Below are 13624 nucleotides of genomic sequence, written 5' to 3'. Positions count from 1 at the left end.
CTAGTGGCATTGGAAAGAGGACACAAACAGCTACCACAAGTTTCAATTTCAGAATTGAGAGATCTAAAATTATAGAGTTACAGTCATTTCAAGATAGAGATCCTAAAATCAAGAAAATTCAATATCAGGAAGTTTGATGGCAAGGATCCGGTAAATTGAATACTACATATGGAGCAATATTTTGATCTGCATGAGGTGAAACTGTTACAAAAGATGCATATTGCATATTTATATTTAGAACTGAATAAATTTTTATGGTATGAAGGTGTTTATTCTCGTAAACCACATGTCACGTGGTCAATTTTCACGAAGGAAATGATAGCACATTATGAAGATACAAAGAGAAACACCTTCTTTAGCGAATTGATAAATCTCAAACAAAAGGGTTAATTGGCAGAGCACATTGAGGACTTTTAGAAATTGAATATAAGGGTAAATGATATTCCAGAGAAGCAAAGGATTGATGTCTTCATAGGGACTTTAAAGGGTAACATTCAACATGAGGTTCGTCTTTGGGAACCTGATTCATTGGAGAAGGCATTCAGGTTGGGAAGAAAAATTGAAACTGGAATTATTGAAACAAGGAATCCCACCACTAACAACTATAAATATGGAAGTTTTTTTGCTCCTAGCCTTCCACAACCTACAAGGTTTACACCACAACAATTGGAAGGAAAAAGAGAAAAGGGCTTTCTTACATTTGTGATAGAAAATACACTAAAGGTCATAAGTGTGCTAAGAAGAAATTATTTTACATAGATTGTGAAGAGGAGGAATAAAAGGATCAAGAAACATCAAAAGAAGAGGATATACACCAGGAACCAACCCCATAGAAAGAAGAAATTAATCTAATCATATCTTGTAAAGCATTGGCAAGAATTACCACTCCTCAAACACTCAAGATAGAAGGAAATATCAAGAAGAAAAAGGTTCAAGAAGTGAAAGATCACATCGAGCATCAAGAAATGAATCCAACCATATATTGTAATGCATTGGTATGAATTACCACTCCTAAAACTATCAAGATAGAAGGACATATCAAGAAGAAAAAGGTAATAGTGTTGATTGATTCAGGCAGTACCCATAAGTTTATTCATTGTAAGATAGCGAAGGAATTGAATTGCTTCCTATATCCAGTACCAGAGTGTCAAGTGATGGTTTAAAATGGAAGAACGATAAATTTCTCTAGAAAGTGCCATGATATCAAGCTATCCATGGGAGACTATGTTTTGTATAGCCCAATTCTTTCTATTCCAATGGGTGGTTCTAATGTTGTACTAGGAGTCCAATGGCTACAATCTTTGGGTACCATAACTTTTAATTTTCAAGAACTCTTCTTGAAATTTTTTTCATAAGAAAAGGAACTTGAATTAAAGGGTATCACAGGGAAACCGGGAAAGATAATCGGCTCTAACGAAATGACAAATATTCTAAAGGAAGAACAACATGGCGTAATTGCACAATTATGTTTGCTACAAGTTTCCACGTCGAAATCATCTATTTCTCCAGATCTCCAAAAAGTCTTGGACAATAATTCCAAGGTATTTGAGACTCCCAAAGGCCTCCCACCTATTTGTGATCACGATCATGCTATTCATTTTCCAGGAAGTGTTCCTACAAACATCAGGCCTTACAGATATCCCTTTGCAAAAAAGAGTGAAATTGAATGCATGGTTGCAAAAATGTTAGAGGCTAGTATAATTCAACCTGGTCAAAGTGTTTTCTCTGCTCCAGTAGTATTGGTGCACAAGAAGGATGGATCATAGCACATGTGTCTGGATTATAGAGAGCTCAACAAGCTCACTATTAAAGATAGATTTCCCATTCCTGCCATTCATTAATTATTGCATCAATTGCATGGAGAAATTTACTTTAGCAATTTGGACCTTCCTGCAAGATATCATCAAATCAGAATGAGATTGAAGACATTATGAAAAAAAACATTTAGAACACATGAGAGCCATTATGAATTTTTGGTCATGCCTTTTGGCCTTACCAATGCGCCTTCTACATTCCAAGGTCTGATGAATTCCATTTTCAAACTCTTTCTTACAAAAATTTTGTTAGTATTTTTTGATGATATACTAATCTACAACAAGTCATGGAAGGCTCATGTTCAACATGTTGATAGAGTGCTCAGACTATTAGATGAGAAACAATTATATGAAAAAACCTCCAAATTTATCTTTGGAGTACAAGAGGTGGAATACTTGGGTCATATTGTATCTCATGAAGGTGTTAAGGTAGACCCTCAACAACAACAAGTTCTCCAACTCTTAAAGGATAACCTCACTTTGGCACCAAATTGAATGAAACAAAAGGCAGATCAACATCGCGGTGAAAGAAGTTTTGATATAGGTGACTGGTTATTTTTACGAATAGAACCATACAAACAAATGTCCCTCAAGAAAGTTAACAACAATAATAAATTATCACCAAAGTATTATCGTCCTTACAAGGTGTTGTAAAAGATTGGTACTATGGAATACAAATTGGAGCTTCCTGCATCTTCGTGAGTGCCCCTAGTTTTCCATGTTTCATGCTTAAAAATGTTTATAAGTGATAAGCTCCCAGTTCAAACAATATTCTCAGATCTTGACAAGGAAGGAAAAATCACATTGGAACCTAAAGCAGTCATGAAAACAAGAACTTGACAGCTACGAAATTGATCAATTTCAGAGTATCTCATCAAGTGGAAGAACTTACCCACTGAAGGTTCCACATCATAGGAAGAGAATTTTATACATAAGCATCCATAACTAATCAAGTGTTGAGGACAACACTTTTTGAAGCAAAGGGGCATGTTAGGTCCTATACTACTAGTGTAACCCCTTTATTGTTATTAGTGCAACCCCTTATTATATTCTTGTGCCCATGTAGTCCCCATATTGTTATTATTGTGGCCCATAGAAGCCCACTATTGTTATTGTTATGCCCTTACATTATTATTGTTATGTCGGCTCTGATTACATTATGACCCCTAAACTCCTATACATAGAAAGGAGGTTTCCCCCTTGAAGAGGCTAATTTCTAATGCGTTGATCTATCTTTTCTATCTTTTTGTGAGGTGGTTTCATAACATTTGGTATTAGAGCTTTGGATTCTAGGGTTTCGCTGCTCCAAACAGGTCTTCGTGGAATTTTTTCTATATCTGTTTTTCAGTGACTGTTCAGAAGACAAAAAAAAAAAAATTGAGATGAAATCATTCTGAACCTCAAGTCCGAATTTCAAATCATTTCTTGCTATATTTTTCAGAGATATGATATGAGGAAGTTAGGGTTTGTGCAAGCTCTAAAATTCCATCTCAAACATGTCATCATGGAATGTTTACTATAATTTGTTTTATATGAAGGTTCAGACTCTGAAATTAAAACCCATTTGAGAAGAAATCATGGTGAAGCTCATGCCCTAATTTCATAGCTTTTCTCACTACAATTTCGGAGAGACAGTCCAAGACATTTAGGGTTTCTGTAGGCTCCCGAATTACATCCCAAACATGTGACCTAGGGATAATCATCATAACTATCTCTTTGAGCATCAGATTGAAATTTCATAAGAAGTTATAGAAATAGAACGAAATTTAGTTTTCTGTGTATCCTTTTCATATCCAAAGGTCGAAACAGTGACATGTGGCACTTCGTACAAGTTCGCTCTTTTGGAAAGGTATATAATCAGGTCACCTTGCGATATTGTGCATAGCTCTTTCTTGGAGAATCCAATTTTAATCGAGCTAGTGGCATTGGAAAGAGGACACAAACAGCTACCACAAGTTGCAATTTTAGAATTGAGAGATCTAAAATTATAGAGTTACAGTCATTTCAAGATAGAGATCCTAAAATCAAGAAAATTCAATATCAGGAAGTTTGATGGCAAGGATCCGGTAAATTGAATACTACATATGGAGCAATATTTTGATCTGCATGAGGTGAAACTGTTACAAAAGATGCATATTGCATATTGATATTTAGAACTGAATAAATTTTTATGGTATGAATGTGTTTATTCTTGTAAACCACATATCACGTGGTCAATTTTCACGAAGGAAATGATAGCACATTATGAAGATACAAAGAGAAACACCTTCTTTAGCGAATTGATAAATCTCAAACAAAAGGGTTAATTGGCAGAGCACATTGAGGACTTTTAGAAATTGAATATAAGGGTAAATGATATTCCAGAGAAGCAAAGGATTGATGTCTTCATAGGGACTTTAAAGGGTAGCATTCAACATGAGGTTTGTCTTTGGGAACCTGATTCATTGGAGAAGGCATTCAGGTTGGGAAGAAAAATTGAAAGTGGAATTATTGACAAGGAATCCCATCACTAACAACTATAAATATGGAAGGTTTTTTGCTCCTAGCCTTCCACAACCTACAAGGTTTACACCACAACAATTGGAAGGAAAAAGAGAAAAGGGCTTTCTTACATTTGTGATAGAAAATACACTAAAGGTCATAAGTGTGCTAAGAAGAAATTATTTTACATAGATAGTGAAGAGGAGGAATAAAAGGATTAAGAAACATCAAAAGAAGAGGATATACACCAAGAACCAACCCCATCGAAAGAAGAAATTAATCTAATCATATCTTGTAAAGCATTGGCAATAATTACCACTCCTCAAACACTCAAGATAGAAGGAAATATCAAGAAGAAAAAGGTTCAAGAAGTGAACAATCACATCGAGCATCAAGAAATGAATCCAACCATATATTGTACCGCATTGGTATGAATTACCACTCCTAAAACTATCAAGATAGAAGGACATATCAAGAAGAAAAAGGTAATAGTGTTGATTGATTCAGGTAGTACCCATAAGTTTATTCATTGTAAGATAGCGAAGGAATTGAATTGCTTCCTATATCCAGTACCAGAGTGTCAAGTGATGGTTTAAAATGGAAGAACGATAAATTTCTCTAGAAAGTGCCATAATATCAAGCTATCCATGGGAGAATATGTTTTGTATAGCCCAATTCTTTCTATTCCAATGGGTGGTTCTAATGTTGTACTAGGAGTCCAATGGCTACAATCTTTGGGTACCATAACTTTTAATTTTCAAGAACTCTTCTTGAAATTTTTTTCATAAGGAAAGGAACTTGAATTAAAGGGTATCACAGGGAAACCAGGAAAGATAATCAGCTCTAATGAAATGACAAATATTCTAAAGGAAGAAAAACATGGCGTAATTGCACAATTATGTTTGCTACAACTTTCCACGTCGAAATCATCTATTTCTCCAGATCTCCAAAAAGTCTTCGACAATAATTCCAAGGTATTTGAGACTCCCAAAGGCCTCCCACCTATTTGTGATCACGATCATGCTATTCATTTTCCAGGAAGTGTTCCTACAAACATCAGGCCTTACAGATATCCCTTTGCACAAAAGAGTGAAATTGAATGCATGGTTGCAAAAATGTTAGAGGCTAGTATAATTCAACCTAGTCAAAGTGTTTTCTCTGCTCCAGTAGTATTGGTGCACAAGAAGGATGGATCATAGCACATGTGTCTGGATTATAGAGAGCTCAACAAGCTCACTATTAAAGATAGATTTCCCATTCCTGCCATTCATTAATTATTGCATCAATTGCATGGAGAAATTTACTTGAGCAATTTGGACCTTCCTGCAAGATATCATCAAATCAGAATGAGATTGAAGACATTATGAAAAAAAACATTTAGAACTCATGAGAGCCATTATGAATTTTTGGTCATGCCTTTTGGCCTTACCAATGCACCTTCTACATTCCAAGGTCTGATGAATTCCATTTTCAAACCCTTTCTTAGAAAAATTGTGTTAGTATTTTTTGATGATATACTAATCTACAACAAGTCATGGAAGGCTCATGTTCAACATGTTGATAGAGTGCTCAGACTATTAGACGAGAAACAATTATATGAAAAAACCTCCAAATTTATCTTTGGAGTACAAGAAGTGGAATACTTGGGTCATATTGTATCTCATGAAGGTGTTAAGGTAGACCCTCAACAACAACAAGTTCTCCAACTCTTAAAGGATAACCTCACTTTGGCACCAAATTGAATGAAACAAAAGGCAGATCAACATCGCGGTGAAAGAAGTTTTGATATAGGTGACTGGGTATTTTTACGAATAGAACCATACAAACAAATGTCCCTCAAAAAAGTTAACAACAATAATAAATTATCACCAAAGTATTATCGTCCTTACAAGGTGTTGCAAAAGATTGGTACTATGGAATACAAATTGGAGCTTCCTGCATCTTCGTGAGTGCCCCTAGTTTTCCATGTTTCATGCTTAAAAAAGTTTATAAGTGATAAGCTCCCAGTTCAAACAATATTCTCAGATCTTGAAAAGGAAGGAAAAATCACATTGGAACCTAAAGCAGTCATGAAAACAAGAACTTGACAGCTACGAAATTGATCAATTTCAGAGTATCTCATCATGTGGAAGAACTTACGCACTGAAGGTTCCACATCATAGGAAGAGAATTTTATACATAAGCATCCATAACTAATCAAGTGTTGAGGACAACACTTTTTGAAGCAGAGGGGCATGTTAGGTCCCTATACTACTAGTGTAACCCCTTATTGTTATTAGTGCAACCCCCTTATTATATTCTTGTGCCCATGTAGTCCCCATATTGTTATTATTGTGGCCCATAGAAGCCCACTATTGTTATTTTTATGCCCTTACATTATTATTGTTATGTCGGCTCTAATTACATTATAACCCCTTAGAATCCTATATATAGAAAGGAGGTATTGTCATTTGTATCATCCAATAATTGTTCATTTGTCTAATGTAAAGGAGGATGCCCCCTCGAAGAGACTGATTTCTAAGGCATTGATCTATCTTTTCTATCCTTTTGTGAGATGGTTTCATAACACTTATGCTTACACTGAGTATCACCATGCATTCGCACTGACATTCGTGTTCAGTTTCCTGTCGGTGAGTTTGGGTAACCTTGGCCCAGACTCTACCTTAACTAAGACATCATTACGCAATCTGGGGAAGGAAGGCTCTATCTTCCTCTCTAGAAATGCACATTTCTGCCCAAGCACTGTCCTCGATGATTGTTTTGCGCATTTCTGAGGGACAGTGACTGTTGGCCCAGAAAATTGCACAATGCAGTCACTGAGCCTGCAACCATTGCCAGTTGAGATTGTGCATTGTGCAATTCAACCAGTCAGCTTCCAGACTGGACTGTGCATTATGCATTTCCAACAGTCAGTCAGTCTCCTAGCAGCCCAGATTATGCCTTTCATAGTCTTGGAAGTCATTCTCCTGACCTCCCTGCTGAAATTGCGCAACCTTCATGATGAGTCACACAGGTATGTTGCAAGTCAGTTCTCAAGTTCATTTTGTTTTCGACTGACAAATTTCTTGCCATGATTGTTGCCATGTATCCAGGTATTCTAGGTGTTCATCTACCTCTCAACAGTAAATGTACAATGGTTTCCAAGAGAGCAGAGTCGAAGAAATTGTTTAGAACACAACTAGAGATGCATTCGATCAAAAGTCTATGAGCTTACCTACTCACGAAGATATCAAGTTGTTCATAGACAAGGACATGAAGATATGATAGCAGCAACATAACAATGAGCAACATCATGAACAACAGTTGAAGGAAGCATACCAAATGCAATGAATACAACGAATGCAAGGGAGAGGTTGTCAACAGCGCATAGGCAAAACAAAGTTGCAAGCTCAAGAAAATCCATTGGTGATGAGAGAAACTTTGGAGACTCAGGATATGAGGTGACGACACGGCACAAAGATCACATGAAGACAGAGAATCTAACAAATAAATAGTTTCATGCGCTGAAGCAGAAACTAAAGAGAGAACATGAAGTTGAACAAACAATCAAATGAGTGCAACAGGAACAGGAACAGTAAGGGGTGCAACATACATTCACGGATGAAACTGCGCCCGTACAAGTTAAAGATCCATCCCAATAGCTGGCATGGAGCAGACATGGTGAGCAGTGTCATTGGTTGCATGCAAGGGATTCAGCTAACATACATTTCATTGTGCGCATGCATGTGATCTAACCCATTCAGCACACTCACCAAGGTGAAGACAATAAGAAAGTCAAACTGGAGCTAAACATGTACTTCGAAAAGTTGATGTGCATAACAACCAGCACAAACATGAATATTAGCATGAATACTATGCATCCATGTGTTGCCAGTTTAGCCACACACAAGAATACCATGCGCATGTTAGCAGACAAGTTGGATGAAGGAGCCATACCAATGCACTGGATGCAAAAGAGGCAAGAGTTCGCTTCAAAAAGATATCACCATGGGCTACATCCACAGCATCATAGATGACCAAGCTTGGCATCAGCTCACCACCTTCACCATCACAAGCATGTCAAAGAGTTGGTCTCACCTCAATTAATCGAGTGTCAACAATGTCTTGCATGGCTTTCTCAAGCCATTTTGTCTCACATGAGCACATGTGCATTGTAATGTAATGTCATGTCAAGTGGAAGTTCAAGTGTCAATAGTTGGATCTAAAAGTCTTAGAGTAGATGAAGAGTCATGAGGGTCGATGAACTATCACGAAGGGGAATGTCAAGGGTCACCCCACACTTTGCTATAAATAGAACCTCATAACTCATTGTAAAAGATTTTGGTTAGCCATGCTTCCAATAAGACTATCTTGGAGAGAACTTGGATAGCATTCTAATGCACCTTGACTTCTACACTGCACGGAGCTAGTACATCTCTTTGGAGGAGCAGGCAGATGTGGTTGTAATGCTCCACTGGTGGGGCTAGCAGGTGTACATGGATGTATTGTATGACTAGAACTTACACTTCTTTATATAATAAGAGCTAGCACGTTTCATGAATATGTTGTACTATATTCCATCTATCTTGTTTACTCTAAACGACATATGTATTATCTTTCTTACACACGGATGTATGGACTATTTGTATGAGCATGTATGAATCTTTCTGAAATGTGTTGATTGGTTTAACCATCACTTTGGATTGCCAACAGACTTGCTTCCCACCTTGTGATGCATCTTTGCTCGTGTGTTCCCTTCCCATCCGAGTACTATTATAGGTTGCCAAGGGACACACTCATCTCAACCCACATGTGTTAAAACCTCTCATGCACCTTCCTTGACTCACTACAGTGGTCACACCCTTACTACGGACAGATTTGTCTTACTTGACTCTGTGCGAAATCTCGATCAAGGCATTACTCTACAATCCACTGCTGGGACTCCTACACTAAATAGTCTGAGGTCTAATTGGGACTTCTTACTGGGCAGATCCCCTTGACATGTTGGCAGGTCCAGCACCATCAACATTTTGGTGCTAGAAGGAGGGCCATATGACAAGGTAAGTCCTCACATCTTCTTTGAATCTGTACACATCTATCATGACTAACTACCAAGATTCTCTTCCGGAATGTATGTCTTATGGAAACAATTTTATCATCTTTGAAAAGATCTCAGATAACTTGTCTCATAAAACATTTGATGCTGGAGGCTACATCTCATTGGTTAGGCATGCGGTTGGCATTATAGACTCATATGAAAGACATGGATTCTTTGAAGAATAAATGAGTTATGAATTTTCGTCTACACACTTCGAGGGAACCCAATGCACTGGTGTGCCACGCTGCCCGAAAAATCTATTTATTCTCTTTCCCATCTGGTCGCAGAGATAGACCATGCTTTCAATCACTTCGACGATGAAGCCCTCAACAAAGAAATTATAAAATTATGAAAAGTACCTGATGAATCCATTGTACAGTTTTACACACGCTTTTGTAATCTTGCATACTGATTCCTAGAAGATGATATTGATTGGGAATTTCTTGATGGAAGAATTGAGTATCTTCTTCACATATCCGAACCCACTCAACACACTTCGGTGATGGAGTTACACAATCATAGGCAGGCACAGTTGCTATCACAAGTGAGTGTCCCCCTTCATCTCATCAAATAGCTTCACCACTGGAGAGTGATGTGGGAGATCATGCACACACCTATGTTGATATGTCACATCCTCCCACCCCACTTGATCTTGAGATTTGCGCAGATTTGACTTGAAATCTTGTTGGTTGTCATGTGGACTCATTCCCTCAACCTTCGTCCTCGCTTTCTGTTGATCCTCCAGATTGTACTGTTTGGTGTTCTCCCATTCTGGACTCCTCACGTGTTGTGAACGAGGATCAAGTTGTCGAAGGAGTTAGTGTGACGTAGCCAACATGTGCCATCATTCATGATGAGTGTGTGTGGGAATATAAAGAAGAGCCCGCGGTGAAGGATGACTCCCTTCCATCCGTGCTTCATTCGCTTCATCCTGAAATCCCTTGTGATTCTGCCACTGCTGATTTCCCCTGTGAAAACCCATTTCCAGATGTTTCTACTTCCGATCATTAACAAGACACCCTGAATGTCAGTCTGTCATTACAGTGTGGAGAGGACACATCTTCCTTGGAAAATCCATTCAATCTGTCATTTATCTTTCTTGAAAACGCAAAGGGTGAACGTCTTTGCTTCTCATCCACCGCTCTGCTTGATTCATCAAATCATGAGGATGCCGACAAACATCCTAAATTTTAAGATCTTGGTTGTCGTGATATATGGACTTCCTCATCCGATCACGATGTTGATTCAACCATTGTTAATCTATCCAAGACATTGGTCTATGATGATCTATCTATCAATGAGGTCGAAAGCCCCCAGACTGTCGAGGCACTTCAGCCTAAGCTGATGGTTATGGTAGGCCCTCACTATCGTGAGGTTTGTTTCACTTCTAGTCAAGAAATTTTTGAAACACTCAAGGCTCCTCATCACTCTCTCCTTTGCACTTAACATCAACCAAAGACTCAAATTTTGCTTCCTCCACTCGAACTACATGATCCCAATATTCATGCGTTGGAGGAATCTTACACAACAAAAATGCATGCACAACACAAGTGGTCTACCTTTCTCACATTTGCTTGCATGTCATAGTCAAGAGAATGCATACACTCAACATGTGCAGGAAGTCTAGCACAACATCATAGCAACTCCACAGAATGCATGTCATGCGCTTTCACTCATCCTTGTTCTGTGGTTGCTTGTAAGTTTGGAGTGCGTTTGTCTTTATTGTTACATCTTTCCTTTTTCTTGGTTTGGGTAGTTGTCTTGTTCATGAACCATACCTTCACCAACATCGGTCAACCAATGTGTTGGTGGCTGCATTGGAGGTATCACTTCACATGAGATGGCCCATGCACTATTAGCTTAGGAGTAGGAGTAGTGTTTGTTTTCAGTCAGTTTGCTTGCATGCTTGTTTGCTTACTTGCTTTGTTTGTTTCTTTGTTTTCTTCCCTGTTTTCTTAATTTCTTTTCTTTCACTTTTGCTTCTGCTCTTTGTTTGCTTCATTGTTTGCTAGTTTGCTTGTTTTGTTTCGTAGGATAGTTTCGCATGAAACCATATATGACTCTTGAAGCAAGTTGGGTAAAGTACAAGAGGCCTTGTGCTGCTATCACTACTTGGTTATCTATCATCCTGCCTCAGTATGAATAACTTATTAGTTTTATTCCATGATACGTCAAAGGAAAGTATGTATTGTTTGAAGTGAACCTTGGTGAAAACACAACGCTTGTGTGCTAACTAGTGTCACCTACTATAGTCGTTGTTTTGGGTTAACCCTTGTCAGCTCAGTCATGTAAAGTAAGGTGAAGTGGGGAACCTTAACAGGCATGCCAGAGGTATAATAAACTACTTCTCTATAGGAACAACCTATTATACTCTCAATAAGTCAGGATCCCTCTTCCGCCTCTAGAATGAAAAAGTTCTATGCATAATTATGAAAATGAAAATTGAAAAAAGTAAAAAAAAATTCAAAAATAAATGAAAATGAATAAGGTGAAAGAATATAAAGGCTTCCTGTGCAAACAGGTGATGCAAGTAACTCCTCCGGGGTATTGCCCAGGCTCACTGGTAGCGAAGCCATGTTTTTGTTCCTATGTGACTCCGCTAGGGTACTATCGAGGCCTGCTGCCAATGGAGCAACACTAGAGACGAAACTAAGACTCGGGCGACTATACTACTTGTGAACCAATATACCCCTCAACCCCAATCAAAACAACTATGTTTCCTTGGCTTGGAATGTGTGTCAATCGACTAAGAGCTTGGCAGATGCTACATCTTACAATCAAGTTAGTGTGCAAACCAAGAGTAGCTAAGAATTGAACAATACTTCCAGAGGTGTTAGACTTGATTTTCACAAAAAAAGGTCCATTCAGAGAGATGGAGTTCTACCAGTGTGTCGCCAAGTGTTGTAGCAGCTACAACCACCCTCCAAAAATTTTCCTTAGCTGCATTTTGGAGCTGCCCTTGCAACTTTCACAACAGCTTGCCTTGCTTTGTCAAGTTCACAAGATTTAGTGTTTTTCTTACACAAAGGAAGCCTCTCGATCACATCTCAATGCATTCTCCTCATAGGCTGATCACTCGGACTTGGTCCAGCTACAGGCTGAGCAACTCACCCAAGAAAATGCACAATTATGGAGGGAAATCAGCTTTCCCTCCAAAAATTGCACAATCCTGACTGGCAGCCTGTTGGGCTTCATAATTACGCAATTCTGGCAGTCAACACTCACAGTGAAAATTGTCCAATTTTCCCCAACATGGATGCTCAACCCAAAATTTGTGCAAATCTAAGCAACAGTGAGCTACTCTACCAAGAAATTGTGCAAATCTCCTGGGCAGCCATCCTAGATCCCAACCAGAAATGTGCATTTCCTCCCAGCAGTCAAGCAGTTTCTTGCATGTGCAACTGAGTTGACTGGTTCCCTCCAGGACCAAGAAAAACTGACTTGCATGCATGCATTGCTTCTCCCAAGGCAGCATACAAAGGCATCCCTTGTCTCATGGATCTATTTTTAGCAGTTGGAGGTTACATGCCAAGATCATTTCATAAACCTCCCACCAAGTGTTTCTTTCCTTAGATTTTTGGCATGCGCACCACAACCTCGATGTTATAAAAACTCATCAACAAGATGACATAGAGCTCATTCCTCATATAAACCTTCGAGCTATGACATCCCACATCACATCTAGCAGCTGTCGGTGCACTCAACTTAGCTCTTTTGGGTAAGCCCACTTTCCTTAACTTGTGTTGCATTTTTGGTGATTTTTGTGTTTCGCTTCATATGAACTTTCTCTGCTTTATTTCAGTGAGCACTTGCTTCCATTTACATGTATACTAGCTTGTCCTACCAATATTTCAGGTTTCGTTGCTATCTCATTGTTGTCACATGCATGAAGCTGTTTTTCACAAACGGTCGCCGATTCAGCGACTCGCCTCACCCACATGCATGTTGTTCCATTTTTTGAATCTGGCATTGACTGTTTGCATGCGTGATCATTCACTTATTCTTACACTCAGTATCACCATGCATTCGCACTCACATTCGCATTCAGTTACCTATCGGCGAAACTGGGCAACTTTGGCTCAGACTCTGCCTTCACTGAGACATCATTGCGCAATTCGGGGAAGGAAGGCATTTTCTTCCTCTCCAGAAATCCACATTTCTACCCAAGCACTATTCTCCAGGACTGTTTTGCACATTTCTGAGGGAGAGTGACTATTGGCCCAAAAAATTGTGTAATACAGTCACAGAGCCT

Source organism: Pinus tabuliformis, chromosome J (genome assembly GCF_031772625.1).
Source record: "Pinus tabuliformis cultivar Carrire ecotype Pingquan chromosome J, CPIR1, whole genome shotgun sequence".
Classification (NCBI taxonomy): Eukaryota; Viridiplantae; Streptophyta; class Pinopsida; order Pinales; family Pinaceae; genus Pinus; species Pinus tabuliformis.
The sequence above is the reverse complement of the archived record's forward strand: the minus strand, read 5'-3'. Positions refer to the sequence as shown.